General features: G+C 37.7%; 1 long non-coding RNA gene across 1 annotated transcript; it reads right to left on the bottom strand.

The window, feature by feature from the left end:
- Positions 1-2,371: 2,371 nt before the first annotated feature.
- On the bottom strand, positions 2,372-3,024 carry LOC134286453 (uncharacterized). Its single transcript, XR_009996897.1, has 2 exons — positions 2,704-3,024; positions 2,372-2,643 (listed from the first exon to the last, which is right to left on the bottom strand). It is a non-coding gene; the product is annotated as an uncharacterized LOC134286453 (long non-coding RNA).
- Between the last annotated feature and the right edge of the window lie 13,710 nt (positions 3,025-16,734).

The raw sequence follows: 16,734 nt of genomic DNA, 5'->3' as shown, positions 1-16,734 counted from the left end.
GCAAGAGATGTTTCGGCAGCGACGCCAGCGACATTCGTCCTCTATAGTTTATTAACTCTATTGCGAAATTACGCTCTAAATTACTCTGGAATCAATTAGCGTTGGAATTTCACAGGGAACAATATCCGTTAGAGTCTCCAGATAGTCATGTAGATAAGGCTTTGTAACGCCAATCTGGAGACGGCTGATTCGATTCCCGTAGCGGTCGGTAACAACTTACAAACTCTTCAATTAATAACTGTGGAAGTGCCCAAAGCACACTAAGTTGAAGAGACACAGGCCAAGTTCCAGTGGGAACGTAGGGCCACAAGCGATGCGCCGAAGCAATTGCTCTTAGGTGAATCCCGATAGACCTCTCCGCAGACATTCATCTTGTTTGTAGCATTCTTGGGAGTGATTCTTCTCTTATATCATCCGGGAAATAGGTTAACTCTTTCTCCAACATCATAATCAGCAATCTTTGCATAAGCTTCACAAAATGGTTTGGTTGCATCTTTTAATCCGCCACAAATGAACGTTCTCGATACATTGTACAGTATGCTCAAGACTGGCAAAAAAATCCGATGGAGTTTGTTTACTGAATGAGGCGGGAAGCTCCGGAAGTTTGGATCCTCTCCGAGATCCTCTCCAGCTTCAGGTATCCCATCCCGGTTTCTGCGAATATTGAAATCTACGCCATCTCACAAAATTATCGCATTGTCCCCGATTTTTTGTATTGGACAATTGAATGCTTCGTATTTGTGCATTTTAATCGAATTTGAACTTTTATTGTATTTTTCGTGTACTAGTGCATTTTTGCATTTTTATTTCGAATTGGTGCATTTTTTCGAATGTGGCGTATTTTTAAATCAATTTTGAATTTTTCGTGTATTGATGCATTTTTTTGTATTTTTTTCATTCGTGTATTTTCAATTCAGTAACGCACAGTGAATCAAAATTCAACCATCGCGCAACAATAATGACAATGTCGCAACCTGTATTTGTTGCGACAAACAAACCCATGCGACATAAGTTTGTCCCAACTTGAAAATAATGGGATTAACATCGTACACCACGAGTTTAGTGATTTTTAAGCCTTGCATTGCGATTTTCGAACGGTTACTCCGAGTCGGTAAACACTGCAACTCTGGTGAAGCTCTATCATCAAACAGTTTCGACTTTGGGTTAGTAATAATTGATTATTCACGAGTTGAAAAGTACGCAACAAATTCAGCTTCCGTTTTGTCTGCAACAAAAAAAATCGAGATCATGTCATTATCTGTTCCTAGTAGGGATAAAGAGTAATCGTCGCACCTTCTTTGTTGCTTGTTTTGCGCCTCTTTTGTCTGACAATTCTCTTCACTGGTAACGCAGTACAGTGAATCGCCCCTCGGTTAAAGCTTTGTTTAGTACCAAAAAAATACCAGGCGTTGTTAGTAGTCCCAATTTTGCGTAAACCAAAAAAAAAGTTCGAAATAAATTGTTATAAAACAGAAAAAAATACAAATAGTAGGTGGCAATATAGTTGCCACTGCCTTATAAAGGGTTAAAAACAGTCATGATCTCATAAAACATCAATTTAGGTTTTTTGGGTATTCAGTGTTAATGCCTTGACGTACCATTTTAAGCGTACCGTAAAACGGGGTAAGGACTGTTCATTAAAGAAAGTGGACACCTGTTTTTCAATAGAAAATATGTATTTTCGAACAAATTCATAAGTTTATTTTTTATAAATGACAATCAACATGCATGTGGCCGAATTTACGTGAGTTTGAACATTTACTTCGCTTTTCGGAAGAACGCTCGAACTTTCCTCTTGATACCTCCCATAAGATTCTGCACAACTTTCTCCGTAACTTTTCGTTGTACCGCAGACCAAATTTTTTGAAGCAATCAACAGAGCTTGCTTCTCTTCTATCTTTCTTGAGATGCCGCTTAATTATTGTCCGGTATCTTTCCACAGGACGCTGTTCAGAGAAGTTTTGTGGATTTTGCCATTTTTCGACAAAATCGACTTTTTCCGTTTTGAGCATCTCTAGTGTAGAAGAAGCGTAATAAGCGAATACTACACTGAACCAAATCTTCATCCTTCAATCGATTGAAAGGTGATACGCATCCGCCCCTTGACGAACATCATTCGTTTTCCAGATGATTTCCAACCGAATGCTCAAAAGTCGGATGACAACAACCCGAATGATGATCCTCCGCCTCCCAAAATCGAATGATTGATCCCGTGAAAACCGAGTGTTGCGTCATTCGTTATGTAGAGGAGGTTGATATGATAATTAGATGAAGAACGTTTGAATTTAGTATAGAAACCCGTTTGAATTTTGTATGAAAACCCATATTTGAAATTAATTTATTGTTTACGAGGGAATAAAATAGATAACTAACATAGTTTATAATTTTCCAGTAGTATTTATTAACCAGTTTTTAACATTGAATATACATACTTTCAATGAAAAACGAATTAGAGGGAAACCCGCTCGCGGCGTGCAGCAATAATGGATGCTTATGGCTGGGCTGGAAAAGAATAAACGACGCGGATGCCGCTGCTCCTAGGCACGGTCCCATTGATTTTTCGGAAGGCGGATGATGGCCGTTGAATGCATTCGTCATCTCTGCTCTCACTCCTCTGTCCGGCACAGCTTCGAGTTGAGTTTCCTGAAACGCAAATAAATCTTCAATCAAGGGCTGCTTTTTCATAAAAATCAAATTCCTTACCTTAAATATAAAATTTCTGCCGAGATTTCTGCTATCCCAAGTTGTACAGAACATGTCTGTTCCTTACAAATGGCGGAGAAATTATCGCGCACTCAGTCCACTACCGCTACCGAACCGCTGCCGAGTACTCGACCGTCAATCATACTCCAAACGCGGATGACGAATCATCTCGAAAGCGAATGACAATCGTAAAGGGGCGCAACCAAAATACTGTTCATCCATTCATGGGATGGTAGTCAGTTGCGCCTGTACGGGCTAGGTATCGAATGAAGCAGCACTCGAAAACTGAAGTATAAACGTAAGCATGAAGAATGATTTTGATTCGCTATTTCAGTGATAGCCCGAATAGAAATTGTAATGTAGAAAACATTAGCATACATCTATAAAACCTTAACATTTAATGCCCGAATAAAAATTTACATTAGCCTGACGTTAAATTTCGATGTATACATCAACATCAAGGTTTGATGTACTTCTGATGTTGAACATTAGAAAACATTACGATTCAGATGTGTTTATGCAAGGTAACATAATGTATACATCAGGAAATCAAACGTTTTTCTGATGTCAAGCAAATAATCCGAAACATCAAAATCTGACGTTTTCAAATGTTTTTTGATGTGCAAAAAACATAAAACTCTAACGATTTTCTTTTGTATGTTGATGTAAAATAACAATAGATTTGGACGTTTTCAGATGTTTCATGATGTGCAAAAACATTAGATTCAAACGTTTTGTTATGTATGTAGATGTAAAAAACATTAGAATTATACGTTATATTGATGCAAATTGAGACATCGGATTTAGATGTTTTCAGATGTTTTATGGTGTGCAAATACATTAGATTCAAACGTATTTCTGATGTATGTTGATGTAAAAAACATCAGATTCAGACGTTTCCTGATGTATGTTGACGTCAATTCTGACATTTGTTTTAGACGTTTTTAGATGTTTTATGATGTGTAAATACATTAGATTCAAACGTATTTCTGATGTATGTTGATGTAAAAAACATCAGATTCAGACGTTTCCTGATGTATGTTGACGTCAATTCTGACATTTGTTTTAGTCGTTTTTAGATGTTTTATGATGTGTAAATACATTAGATTCAAACGTATTTCTGATGTATGTTGATGTAAAAAACATCAGATTCAGACGTTTCCTGATGTATGTTGACGTCAATTCTGACATTAATTTAAAATGTTTTTAAATGTTTTATGATGTGCAAATAGATTAGATTCAAACGTATTTCTGATGTATGTTGATGAAAAAACATTAGATTCAGACGTTTTCTTACGTTCTTTGATGTACATTACCATTTGATACCAAGATGGATACTCATATTTGCAAAAAACAAACGTGTTCTAATGTTCTAGATTACATACCACAGTTATATGTATTGCGATTGATAGATATTGATAGATTGAAGTCATATTCTTAAATACTCGTTTTCCTTTCGATTGTCCGTCTCTAGGTCCGTCTAGAATGTCTTAGTAATGCATACATTTTGATCATAGCAGTAGCTCCCGTGCCCCATCAGTCAGTTAACTGACCTCAGCTTACCTAACATCATATGTGGCAACTCTTTAAGCGACATATTGGAACTAGTGCCGAGAACGCGAAGAGTCGTTAGACCACTGATGTAGGCGCCAAATCATGGGTGACGAATTTTACGGCGTGCTTGATCAAATTTGTAGCATTTTACACAATCTATTGGACAACAAAAGAAATTCGAATAGTTAATAACAACTTCTCATCAATACACCTATTGTCTACACCTCTAACTACATAGCACCTTACCTTACTTCCGACATGATAGATTGAAGTTATATTCTTAAATACTCGTTTTCCTTTCGATAGTCCGTCTAGAATGCCTTAGTAATGCATACATTTTGATCATAGCAGTAGCTCCCGTGCCCCATCAGTCAGTTAACTGACCTCAGCTTACCTAACATCATATGTGGCAACTCTTTAAGCGACATATTGGAACTAGTGCCGAGACCGCGAAGAGTCGTTAGACCACTGATGTAGGCGCCAAATCATGGGTGACGAATTTTACGGCTTGCTTGATCAAATTTGTAGCATTTTACACAATCTATTGGACAACAAAAGAAATTCGAATAGTTAATAACAACTTCTCATCAATACACCTATTGTCTACACCTCTAACTACATAGCACCTTACCTTACTTCCGACATGATAGATTGAAGTTATATTCTTAAATACTCGTTTTCCTTTCGATAGTCCGTCTAGAATGACTTAGTAATGCATACATTTTGATCATTGCAATAGCTCCCGTGCCCCATCAGTCAGTTAACTGACCTCAGCTTACCTAACATCATATGTGGCAACTCTTTAAGCGACATATTGGAACTAGTGCCGAGAACGCGAAGAGTCGTTAGACCACTGATGTAGGCGCCAAATCATGGGTGACGAATTTTACGGCGTGCTTGATCAAATTTGTAGCATTTTACACAATCTATTGGACAACTAAAGAAATTCGAATAGTTAATAACAACTTCTCATCAATACAATGGTTAGTTTTGGACACCTATGAAAGATGTACATATATGCTTATAGCTTTACGATCGCTCAGGCCAAGGTGTCTCGGGAATTTGGGTATTGTTAGTGGGAAGGTAGATTCCAAAGGATACGTTTGGTGAACGTTGAGGCGCACAAAATATTATTTGGTTGTGTTGAAACAGCTGCCTGCATAATTCATCTGATCTGTTTCTTCATATTGACCGCTGCAGAACTGGGTGGCCGAAAATCTGGAAAGGAAAACTGTATCAACATATTTCATTGAATAAGCTATTCGTGATACGCTTGCAATGGTTATACACCTTACCAGCTGAACTTGAACTGTTTAACGCTTGAACTGTTTAACGCTCAAAATGACAAAAATACTTGAATGCGATTTTTTGTACCAAAAGTTCTTTTGTTATGTGCAAATTATCAACATTCAAAATTCAGAAAACGTAAGTAAAATCTCGAACAAAGCGAAATCTAAATCATGCCTAACAATTAGAAGCGAATGAGCCCTGCTATTAGAGCATCTTTGGTGGAAAAACAAAATCTAATATAGGCCACATTTAGTAAGAAGCCCATATTTTCTCTAATCTTCAAAACTTAAAATATTTCTCAAGAAAGTATTTTCGGAATTTTATACATATTAGATATGCTCTATTCAAAGTTAGGGTAGAAATTTCTAATAGAAATGCCAAATGAAATTTTTGAAGAAACAAACTCAAATCATTTTCTTGAGAATATACTGGAGCAATCCCTAGGAGATTATTTGAAAACCGGTTTGGACTGTGACGTTTCTTGGGGGAAAGTCAAAACAGTTTCATTCTCCTTCATTCTCCTGCAATTCCCAGAGCAATCTCTGAAAAAAAAATCCTGGAGGAATCACTTAAGAGATCTCCGGAGGAATTCTTGGAGGAATCCCATGAAGAATTCCTGAAGAAACCGCAGATGGAATTCTTGAAGAAATCCTAAGAAATGTTCGTGGAGGAATCCCTTTAGCAGCTCCTGAAGTAATTCCTGCAGGCGTTTTTGAAGAAAGCCCAAGAGGAATTCCGGAATCAATTCCAAAGGGAATTCCTATAGGAGTCCATAAACAGTTCCTGGAGGAAGAACACGATTTATTCCTAGGGGAGTTCCTGAAAAAATCCAGGAGGAATTTCTGAAGGAAACCGGCACGTCCAAGTGGGTGAGTTCTTCGCGATCGGTGCGTTTTTCTTCTCCGTGCATGATTACAGTGTTCTTTCCGGTAAAGTGCAAACATCACCAGCTGATCGCAGGTAGATCTTACATCCCCACATGAGGATACGCTTACGGGCCTTCTCTGTCACAAGCAGGGCACACACATTCGTCTTCGGGCACCACAGCTTGCGGTCATCGTTGGTAACGGTTCAAACAACACCGGCGATGGAGATCGTTGCCGCGCAGCTTCATCTACTTGTCTACTCGGAACAGCGAAATTGGTGGCTGATTATTTAGTTCTGCTCATGAACAAACGACGCAGAATGATATTGTTGAACTTCGTGTGAGCTAGAAAATAAAATAAATGCACATCACAAAATCGTTCATGTTTTCCTAAGTAAATCACAATATTCGCATCGTAACTTACAGAAAAGCTCTCTGCATGCATATAGCCAAAACCACGTAATAATAATTCCAATCATTTCACTTAAGCATCCACTTAGATTATGAAGGTTCCACCGTCGCCCCTTTCACTTCGTCACAGCACAATATTGTAACGGAATCACGGAAATAATAAATACTGGATTGACTATGCACGACCGGTGGGCGGCGACGCGATCTCAACAACAGACGCCTTAAGTTTTGAAATCACCTTTTGATAGCTGGACAATCAATCAATCAGCTGCGCTCAGTACAAAATCCGACGAGGGGTGATTCATCCAATCTCTCCCATACAAACTTCAAATTGGCTTCTTTAACGGTGTTGAGATAATTCGATATTCTGAATCTGCATGTCAAACTGAGCCGAAATCCAAATTTTCATGAATTTTGGAGCCCGGGAACCTATTTAAAAATCAATTTGAAGTTTGTATGGGAGCGATTTGTCGAATCACCCCTCGTCGCAGTTTGTACTGGGCGGAGCTGTCAAACAGTTGCCCAGCTGTCAAAAGGTGATTTCAAAAAAATTCTTTGAAATAGATTTTAGGTACCAAAATAAGGTTCTAAAAATCTGAAAAAAATCATAGTGGCTCAGAAAAAGGTGCTCTTTCGTATAAAATCGAAAACACAATATATTTTTCAAAATTTAAAAACCCAATTGATTTTAAAATAGGTGCCCGGGCATCAAAACTAATGAAAATTTGGATTTCGGCCCATTTAGGCGTGCATATTCTGAATAGGGAATTATCTCAACACCACTTCCTTCACCTGATATAACTATTCACTAACAGGTTATCGTTAAGAATAAATAACAAATTACAAATTACTAAAGAATCCTACTGAAGATTAAAAAAAAAGCGACCGGAAATTTGACCAATGTAGCGACTTGCTGCCAGCCCTGCTGTGCATTTTTGCTTACCTCGCTTACCTTCGCCACAAGTACTCATCGATCTGATCCGTAGCTTCAGTTTTTCGCGCATAAGCTCCGATCCAAGCTGATCTGGATTCTCAGATCTGGATCATGTGCAGCGGTGTGCCCGGCAGTGGTTCCGAATCACGGGTCCTCCTGCATCAGCCGATTGAGATTGCTTGCTTCGCGCCGCAAAGCTTCGATCGCTTCGACGATTTTCCGTTTTGCCCCTCACTTTCCTCGTACGTTTCCGCTTCATCGAAAAATGTCTGAATGTGCTCCTGCAAACGGCTCAGTCGGCAGATACGCTGGTCGAATATTCACTCCCCGATCCGGCAGACATCGTTATTTTGTGTGCCTGCTGAATCACATTTTTCCAGGCATTTTTCCCGATTTCGTCCAAAGGATCCATTTCAACGGCAGAAGCACACTTTGGACGCACTGGTGGAGGTTGATTTTAGCCTTATTTTTCAATAATTAAACCGTTCCACAAAGATATTTCCACTATCCGGAGTTACAAAAACGCATAAAATCGAAACTATTTCACAATTCACGGCACCAGTCACGAAATTAACTCGAAAAAAAATAACTTTTCTCAAAAGCGCGTTTGCCTTCTGCTGTGGAGCGAAAACACTTTGTTTTTTTTTCAAAAAAAGCGGTTGGCAGATAAAAACTACACGGAGAACTGAAGGCCCACATTTTTTGGTTAAATTCCATGGCACTCAAAATGAATAACACTCACTGAAATTCGAAAACAGCTCGTATACTTTCAATTTTTTGTGGAATTTTAAATAATATTTTCAAGGTGCTCAGTAAACTCTTGCCAAGCTTGCCATGCCTAAATTATTGCAAAATATAGGCTTATGTGGATGCGCCTGCTGATTATAAATGTGTGTCTTACATCCGCCGATTTTGCGTAAGTGGCACGCATTTCTGTGTTAGGCATTTTATACGTTTGAGAAAAGTCATCTGTCGTTGCACATGCACGTGTTCATTAGTTTGACTTTTGAGCGGAGCCGTGTTATGTAGGTGATGAAGAAAACAAGTTTATTTTTAGTAAACACGGCACAGCTCAAACGTCAATTTAGTAAGCTCCATTTTGATGATTCAAGCAGATTCAAGCAGGCAACACTTGACATCAATATGAAATTTAATTCTAATGTAACGTTTTATTCTGGTGTCGTTAGATGTATTCTGATGTTTCACGTGAGCAATACTTGACATCAACATGATGTTTGATTCTAATGTAACATAACTTTCATCCGTCATTAGATGTATGCTGATGTTTCAAGCTAACAACACTTAACATCAAAATTAAAATTCATTCTAATGTAGCGCTTATTCTGATGTCATTAGATGTATTCTGATGTTTCAAATGAGCAGTGCTAGATATTAATATGACGTTTGATTCTAATGTAACATTACAGTCATCTATCGTTAGATGTTTTCTGATGTTCTAAGCGAGCAATACTTGACATCAATGTGATGTTTGATTCTGATGTTACATTACATTTATCTGTAATTAGATGTAGTCTGATGTTTAAAGAAAGCAACAGTTGAAATCGATATGACATTTGATTTTGATGCAACATTTGAAGATGTTGTCTTTGGATGTTATATGATGTTAAATTCAACATCAAATTGAAGTTTGATTTCAATGTTACATGTAAATCTATTGTATTACTGTGTACTTAGATGTTACATTGAAGTCTGAGTACATTAGGAGAACAATGATGTACATCAAATGTTAAGGTTTTATAGATGTATGCTGATGTTTTCTACATTACAATTTCTATTCGGGTGTATATCGTTGTTCTCCTAATGTACTCAGACTTCAATGTAACATCTAAGTACACAGTAATACATAAGATTTACATGTAACATTGAAGTCAAACTTCAATGTGATGTTGAATTTGACATCATATAACATCCAAAGACAAAATATTCAAATGTTACATCAAAATCAAATGTCGTATCGATTTCAACTGTTGCTCACTTGAAACATCAGACTACATCTAACGACAGACAAATGTAATGTAACATTAGAATCAAACATCATATTGATGTCGAGTGTTGCTCACTTGAAACATCAGAAAACATCTAACGACAGATGATTGTAATGTTACATTAGAATTAAATGTCATATTGTTGTCAACTGTTGCTCGCTTAAAACATCAGACTACATCTAACGACAGATGAATGTAATGTAACATTAGAATCAAACATCATATTGATGTCGAGTGTTGCTCACTTGAAACATCAGAAAACATCTAACGACAGATGATTGTAATGTTACATTAGAATTAAATGTCATATTGTTGTCAACTGTTGCTCGCTTAAAACATCAGACTACATCTAACGACAGATAAATGTAATGTAACATTAGAATCAAACATCATTTTGATGTCAAGTGTTCCGCACTTGAAACATCAGCATACATCTAACGACAGATGAAAGAATTTTACATTAGAATCATACATCACGTTGATGCCTCAATCATCAGAAAGGATTCAGCTGAGCTCACTAATTTGACGTTTGAGCGGTGCCGTGTTTAAAGAAAATGAACATGTTTCCATAGCCACGACGCCGCTCAAAAGTCACTTGTTTGACACACGTGCATTTGTGCAACGAAAGATAACTTTCCCCACACGTGTAAAATTCATAACACAGGAATGCATGATACCTACACAAAATCGGCCAAATTCCGTTGGACTTTATGTAAAACACAAATTTAAAATCAGCTCGTGCATCAACATAAGCCTGTATTTTGCAATAATTTAGGCATTGCAATAATGTTTAGTATACCGAAAAAACAAAAATTCCACAAAAATGTGAGCGAACGAGCTATTTATTTTAGAATTTATGTGCGAATGTTACTCATTTTTGAGTGCCATGGAATTTTGCTGAAAATATGTGACTTTAATTCTCCGTGCACCTTCAACCACCATGTTATTATTATTTTGAAAAACAAAATGAAAAGCAGTGTTTTCGCGTCGGAAAAATCGAAAAATATCGCGTTTCGTGGGTGAAAAAGTGTTTAATAGTGCCGCGAGGAACCGGTGAAACTACGCTGGATGGACCGGCCGCGTGCGCGAGTGAATAACGGAGCAGATTATTTGAAGTGTGATGGTAAATTCGACGGGGAAATTTTTCTTTACTGTCTTTGGCTTGCTCCCGACTATATGCGATCCGGTCGTTTGCACCAGGACCGCTTGCCGGGCGATAGTAAACCCGATGTGCCAGATAGATTACCGGACCAAGCTAAGTATTTTATTTTTATTTCCAGGGAAATCCCGTCCCGCCGCAGTTTGCTGCCATTTTCAAGCGGCACCAGGCAGTGAAGCTGATTGCGGGATTCAGGCAGGACTGTGCAGTACGGAAGCACTTCGTTTACCTCCAGGGACTCGGTCAGGTAAGTGCATGGTGGGGTTCTACCTCGGTTCTACCTCAGGTGTGGTCACGATCGTATTATCGTGAAAAATAGTCAGCGTTTGTTCATTTATTGAAGTAGGGAGCAGGCAAATAGGTATAATTTGAAAGAAAAAAACGATCAGGCACCCTCTCCGGGTTATTACTATTTTTGGCTTTATTAGTAGGCAAAATTTCAGCTCGAGGCTGGTTCACCTCCAAAATTGATTCGAGTTTCATCTATTATATCTATTATATATATATATATATATATATATATATATATATATATATATATATATATATATATATATATATATATATATACTAGCTGTCCCGGCAAACGTCGTTCTGCCTGCCTACTGTGTTTTTTTTGAAATGCAGCTCCATAGGGACGTCCCCGGCCAAGTCATCTGTATGGGAGCCCCCCGTTCCAGAGACCGGAGACCTTCCCCGGCCCCCAAAATACACAAAATTTCACACCGATCGGTTCAGTAGTTTCCGAATGCATAGCGGTCAGACAGACAGACAGACAGACAGACAGACAGACAGACAGACAGACGGAAATCCATTTTTATATATATATATATATATATATATATATATATATATATATATATATATATATATATATATATATATATATATATATATATATATATATATATATATATATATATATATATATATATATATATATATATATATATATATATATATATATATATATATATAAACATCAATTTCTGTCTGTCTGACCCTTATGGATTCGAAAACTACTGGACCAATAATAGGCGTGAAAATTTGCAGCTTTTTTTGGACGGGGAAGGTTCTTTACCTACATGCTTTCAGACCCTACCCCCTCTGGAAAGGGGGGGCTCCCATACAAATGAAACGAAAATTTCTGGATAACTTGATAACCAATCAAGCAAATGAAACCAAATTTGGCATGTGAAAGTTTTAGAAAGTAAAAATTGTTTCTAAGGTTATGTGAGACCCCTCCCCTCTTTGGAAAGGGGGGCTCCCATACACATGAAACGGAAATTTCAGCATTACTTGAGAAAAAATCAAGCAAATGGAATCAAAGTTGGCATGCTGTGAGTTCAAAAAGTAAGGAATATTTTTACGCGCCGTAAGACCCTTCCCCCTTTTGGAAAGGGGGGCTCCCATATAAATGAACTGGAAATTTCTGCATAAATCGAAAAACAATCAACTAAATGGAACCAAATTTGACAAGTGTAAGTTTTATAAGGTGAGAAATGTTTCTATGGTGGTGGTGGTGGTTCCTTGGAAAGGGGGGCTCCCATACACATGAAATGGAAATTTCAGCATTACTTGAGATACTTTCTAGGTATTTCTACAGAAATTCTTCTAGGAATTTGTTAAGAAAGCTTTCCTGGGATTTCCTAAGAAATTCCTTATGAGATTGCTTCCGGAATTCCTCATCAGGTTTCTTCAGGAATTGGCTTCTTTAGCTGTGTTGAGATAATTCCATATTCTGAATCTACATGCCAAACTGAGCCGAAATCCAAATTTTCATGAATTTTGGTGCCCGGGAAACTATTTAAAAATTAAGTTAAGTCTGATCACCCCTCGTTGCATTTTCTACTGGGCGGAGCTGTCAAACAGTTGCCCAGCTGTCAAAAGGTGATTTCGAATAATGTCTTAGAAATTGATTTTAGGTATCGAAATAAAGTTCTAAAAATCTGAATAAAATCATAGTGACTCAGAAAAAGGTGATCTTTTGTATAAAATCAAAAAATAAATATTTTTTCAAAATTTAAAAACTTAATTCCTCAAGATTTTCCTCCAGGAATTTCTTCAGCAATACCTCAAGGGATTTACTCTGGAATTCTTTCAGTGATTCTATCAGGCATAACTTCATTGATTATTTTAAAAATTCCATCAAGGATTCCCCTAGGCCCTATACATATGTGTAAGTTAAAATTCACAAATAAAACGATACTTAAAAAAAATCTTTATACATAGGTTTCCTTCAGAAATTCCTCCTGGATTTTTTCAGGAACTCCCCTAGGAATAAATCGTGTTCTTCCTCCAGGAACTGTTTAGGGACTCTTATAGGAATTCCCTTTGGAATTGATTCCGGAATTCCTCTTGGGCTCTCTTCAAAAACGCCTGCAGGAATTTCTTCAGGAGCTGCTAAAGGGATTCCTCCACGAACATTTCTTAGGATTCCTTCAGGATTTCTTCAAGAATTCCATCTGCGGTTTCTTCAGGAATTCTTCATGGGATTCCTCCAAGAATTCCTCTGGAGATCTCTTAAGTGTTTCCTCCAGGATTTTTTTTTCAGAGATTGCTCTGGGAATTGCTGCAGGGATTCCTCTAAAAATCTCTTCAAAGATTCCTCTAGGAATTTTTCGAGGAAATGCTACAAGTAGGGGTAGGCGGGGCAATATGGACACCCGGGGCAGGATGGACACCCTCAATATTTTCAAATATGCGAACTCTTTTGAGTTTTTAATGAATGGAGAATATAATCCATTTATCTAAAACGTAGTTTCAGGAAAGAAACATTCGAAATTGAAATTATACTTGACTTTACACGAAAAAGTTGCGTCATCCGTTTTTTGTGCATGGAAATTATAATTTTCACACCATCTAAAACAAGATTTAGTGAGTAATTAATTACAGGTCGAATAAAACATGATATTTCTGGAATACATTCAATTAGTTTTGCTGTATTTACATGCTTAACATGTTTATATTTTATTTTGTTTTATATCAAAAATCTAGTTTGAAAATATCTTCTCCTACTGGGGCAGAATGGACACCAATAGGCGTCGTTCATAAACCACGTAGACTTTTTGGGGGGAGGGGGGGGGGTCTGGCCAAAGTCTACGCTCCATACAAATTTCAAAATTTTTGTATGAACAAAAGTCTACGAGGGGGGAGGGGGGTCTGAGAAGGCCAAATTTTGGTCTACGTGGTTTATGAACAGCCCATACAATGTGAGAGACACAGCGAGGAAAAAATATAAGGTACACCGGGGCAAGTTGAAACGGGTGGGGCAAGATGAAACACGAAGTTTTGAAATAGATTTCAATACAATTTGGAAATTTGTCCTTTGCTAAAAGATTGTTTGAATCAAAAACTATGTGTTATGGCAATCAAACTGTTTATCATCATTAGAAAACATCATGTTAACCCGCTGTTTCATCTTGCCCCACCCGTTTCAACTTGCCCCGGTGTACCTTAACCTAAATCACAAACCAACCACATTTGTCGATTTCAGTATATTTTCGGTTAAAAGTTCACTATAGTAGACATAGGGTGAAACAAATTGGTCAAAAAAACGACAATAGTGAAAAATAGTTGTACATGCCGACAAAAACAAAGCTTTATCCAAAACAGTCTGAATTTAAATTAACTGAACAAAAATGAACTACTTTGGCGTATTATTCATCCATAGTAGTTGTTTTGTAATGAAATAACTTTACAGGTGTAAATAATGTACGAAATTTGTAAAAGTCTCATGGTGTCCATACTGCCCCGTATGTTTCAAGACGGTCATGAAATAGTAACATTTTTCAAAACATTTTTTGATGTCGATAAATCATTTTTTTCGTTTATGCTCGTGTGCAATAGCTGCTAAATAGACTTAAAAAGGACACATGTATCAAAAATTTAAACTTTTATGACATCTTGCCAGATAAAGCTGGCAAAAACCTTGGGGTGTCCATACTGCCCCGCCTCCCCCTATTCCTCTAAGAATTCCTCCACGAACTCTTCTAAGGATTCCTTCTGGATATCTCCAAGAATGCCATATGTGATTTCTTCAGGAATAGCTATTTAACATTCTTCTAGTATATCCTCCAGGAGTTCCTACAGAAATTATATCAGGAACTTTCTCCAGGCATTCCTCGAGGAATTCTTCCTGACATTTTTCCAGGAATTTCGCCTGAGATTCGTCCAGAAATTACTTCAGGAATTCCTCCAAAAATTCCACCAGGAATTCCAGCATTCCTCCATGGATTTTTCCAGAGATTACTACAGGAGTTCATTAGGAACTTCTTTTGGAATTCCCCCAGGAATTCCTCCAAAGATTTTTTCAGGAAATATTTCGGGGATTCCTCCGAGAATTCCACCAGGAATTCTCCTGGGCATTCTTTCAGGCATTTATCCAGACATTCTTCCAGGAATTCTTGCAGATGTTCCTCAAAGAATTCTTTCAGCGATTCCTTCAAAAATTCCTCCAGCTATTTCTCCAGGAATTGCTTCAGAGACTCTTCCACGAATTCCCCCAGGAGTTCTTCCAGGAGTCCAGGAATTTATTCAGGAAATCCGTCAGGGATTCCTTAAGAAATTCTTCCAGGATTTTCTCTACCAATACCTTCTAGAATTTTTCAAGGATTCCTCCAGGCATTCCTCTAGGAATTCTTCCAGATTTTCCTCCAGGAATTGATGCAGGGATTCCTCCAGAAATTCCCTTAAGAATTCATCCAGGAGCTGCTTCATGGATTCCTCCAGGAATTTCTCCAAGGATTCCCCCAGGGATTTCTCCAGGAATTCTCTCGAGGTGTTCTCCAGTAATTCCTTCAGAAATTCCTCAAGAAACTCAAGGGAATTACTTCAGGGATTTCTCCAGAGATTTCCCAAGGGATTCCTTTAGGAAATCCTTCAAAGATTCGTCCAGGAATTCTTCCAAAGATTCTTCCAGGAAATCATCCTGAAATTTCTCAAGCGATTATTTCAGAATTTTCTCCAGGGATTCCTTCCAGACTTCTTCAGGAGATTTCTCCACGAATTCCTCCAGGGATTCCTTAATGAGTTCTTCCAGGGATTGCTCCAAGAATTCATCCGAGAATTTCTCCAGGAATTTGTCCAGAAGTTCCTCCAGGCATTCGTCCAGGATTCTCTCTAAAGATTTTTCCAGGAATTGCTTCAGGGATTTCTCCAGAAGTTCTTCCAAGGATTCTTTCAGAAATTCCTCTAGCATTTCCTCTAGTGATTCCTCCCAGAATTCATCCAGGAGTTTCTCCAGGTATACTTTGAGGAATTCATCCAGGGATTTCTCCGGGAATTCCTTTAGGGTTTCTTCAGAAATTCATCCATGCATTCCTGTAGGCTTTCTACCAGAGATTCATCCAGGAATTACTTCATAGATTTTTCCGGCAATGCTTCCAGTGAATTCTTTCAACGATTGCTCCAGGAATTCATGGAGAACGACTGACCTATCTTATTTCATGGTGACCCTTCCAAGTAAGCAAGAAGTTACAGCTGCATTGGCGATTAAAAATTGAGGTTATGTCGTGTAATTTTGAAAGTTTGAAAGGGAAATACCAGTTCCCCATCGATTTTTTCTACCCGGTTTTCACCAAAAAGATTATCTGAAACGACTCAAATATGCGACTGAATTGCGATTATACCAGGATAATTTTAATTTGATTCTATAATTGCTCATTTCCACTATAAATCTGCCTTCATTGGGTCCTTTAAAGGAATCCATGGAATAATTTCCCTAAATCGAAACTTTAAAATTAATTAAATTAAAATTAATTTATGTGGAGCGAACCTGGTGTGGTGGTATGAACACAAGACTATCACGCCG

This window comes from Aedes albopictus, chromosome 1, assembly GCF_035046485.1.
Source record: "Aedes albopictus strain Foshan chromosome 1, AalbF5, whole genome shotgun sequence".
NCBI lineage: Eukaryota > Metazoa > Arthropoda > Insecta > Diptera > Culicidae > Aedes > Aedes albopictus.
This window is presented reverse-complemented; position numbering and strand designations above follow the sequence as displayed.